This window comes from Priapulus caudatus, unplaced genomic scaffold (assembly GCF_000485595.1).
Source record: "Priapulus caudatus unplaced genomic scaffold, Priapulus_caudatus-5.0.1 Scaffold1873, whole genome shotgun sequence".
NCBI lineage: Eukaryota > Metazoa > Priapulida > Priapulimorpha > Priapulimorphida > Priapulidae > Priapulus > Priapulus caudatus.
The window spans coordinates 62,735-64,887 of NW_014578934.1; positions in this window are offsets into that span (position 1 = coordinate 62,735).

Genomic DNA, 2,153 nt, shown 5'->3' on the forward strand with positions numbered 1-2,153 from the left:
GGTATCGCTCATAGCAAACAAAGCAGCCAATCAGAGGAACCCTTGGCGCATTTGCGGTACGGAAAAAAGTAACGGCCCCCTGCGTTTGAATAGGAATCGCAGCGACCCGGCTGGTCGGATATGTTAGGCGGATATTGAGTGTAGGCGAGAAAGGAGGCTCCGCGAGCCGGTAGTGCTATGCTGGTTAAGTGAATATGGAGCCTTTTGCATATAAAATATTATATATATTATATATATATATAAGAGAGAGAAGAGAGAGAGAGAGGTACTCGTACGAGTACGTATACCTACGTATGTAGTAAGTGTTACGAGACGTCCGTCTTACGAGAGCCCAAACCCTCTCATAACTTAAGATTAAGATGAAAATAACACAGTTACACAAAGAATTGTAATTATAGTGATATTATATTCTATATTAATGAGTAAAATGTGTGTTTTAAACTTACTTATAATCGTCTGATGATGAACTAAAACAAATATTTACAAATGGGCGTTTGTTCTCTTGTTTTGAAGGTTTATCACGTCAGAGCAAATCAAAGCAGCCTATCAGAGGAACCCTTTGCGCATTTGCGGTACGGAAAAAATAGACGCGCACAGCGGTTACTTAGGGTAATGCTATCTCCCGGGCGTGGAGGGACACCGCAACGTGGCAGCACTAGTATTAGGATTAATATTATTAGTATTAGTATTAGTATTAGTATTAGGTTAGGGTTAGGGTTAGGGTTAGGGTTAGGGTTAGAGTTTTTGCATCATGATATCTGTCCCCACACCGTAGATTAATTTTTGTGGATCACACCGCCTATATATAGCACTCCGACATATATATATTTAGTGCTAAGGTTAGCATTGGAGGTGTTGGAGTTAGGGTTATGGGTCTGGCGCAGGCCTAATTAGGTTCGGGCCAAAAACGTCCGTGTGAACGCGCCTTATATCTATGGTTAAATTCTCTCCATTTTGATATGAAAATCACGAAAAATAGTTCGACGTCTCGATGAAAATTAACCGATTAAAATTCTTAACCGTAATTTTAGAGGAATATTTTATTACCTACCTCAACATATTTCACATGAAATTAAAGCTAAAAACCTGCTTTGTGTGACTGTTATGTTTTCTAAATGATTAATACATCGGCGTAAAAGCGTCTGGGACTAGAGCTATATCCCCTTGCAACGATGGCTTTTCACAATGGCTGGCGAAAGACGTAATAAATGCCCAGCTAGCAGAGTGTTCAGGGTCTAATACCTCTGTGAATGAATGGTATATTTTATTGAAAATATCATAAATCAAGAGTCTATACATTCAGCTTTCACAAATGGTATATAATTTTCCCATTAAAATAATAATCTTGGTGCGAATTTCGCCTGTTGAAAGGGAAGCTTGTTGTCACTCGCGGTGCAGCAGGACCCGCAACAATGTGCTTTACTGTGATACCTACTGTTTGTACATTTATTACTCTTTATAATTATGAATGTTTTGGTTATGGTGACAATTATGAGAGTAATAAATTGTGGCCATTCCACATGCTGACGCCATTTTCACAACCAACTAATTGTGTTCTTCTCATCTTTTATCATTTTAGCCCCCTGTACCCGTATATATAGGGGCGTTACACCTGTGCCAATAATGATGTTCGGAAAATATACTCTGTCCAGCGGCACGGCCCCAGTACCTGTGCACGTAACCAGTACCAGTACAATAGGAGTGCCCCGCCCCCGAGAGTTTAGGTTGAACAAACTCGCACGATTGCCAACGTGAGGATACATCTCTAGAGTGTTATTGGTACTATGAGCCAGAGATTTGCAATGCTTGGGGCGACATGTCCAATTGACTACCTAATCACAAAATCAGATGACGAGCGCCCAATCTTGGGCAGAGTGGTGACCGTGTGTTGTGCACTGACAAATTTGTATTATTTCCCTCAGTTGTGTCGTTTAACTGAAAACCAGTGTTGTGTCGTTTGACTGAAAACCAGTGTTGTCTTAAAAAACATGTCTGCAGCAGGGATTACTTTTTGAACTGTATATGAAACGTAAATTGTCCAATGTTTAGCTTGTGCAGCTTATTTCTCCGGAGCGATCGCCCTGAATGTATACACTTGACATTTTTCAGTATATAAATAAGAATATGTGACGGAGTCAGGAATGTGCGAAGCG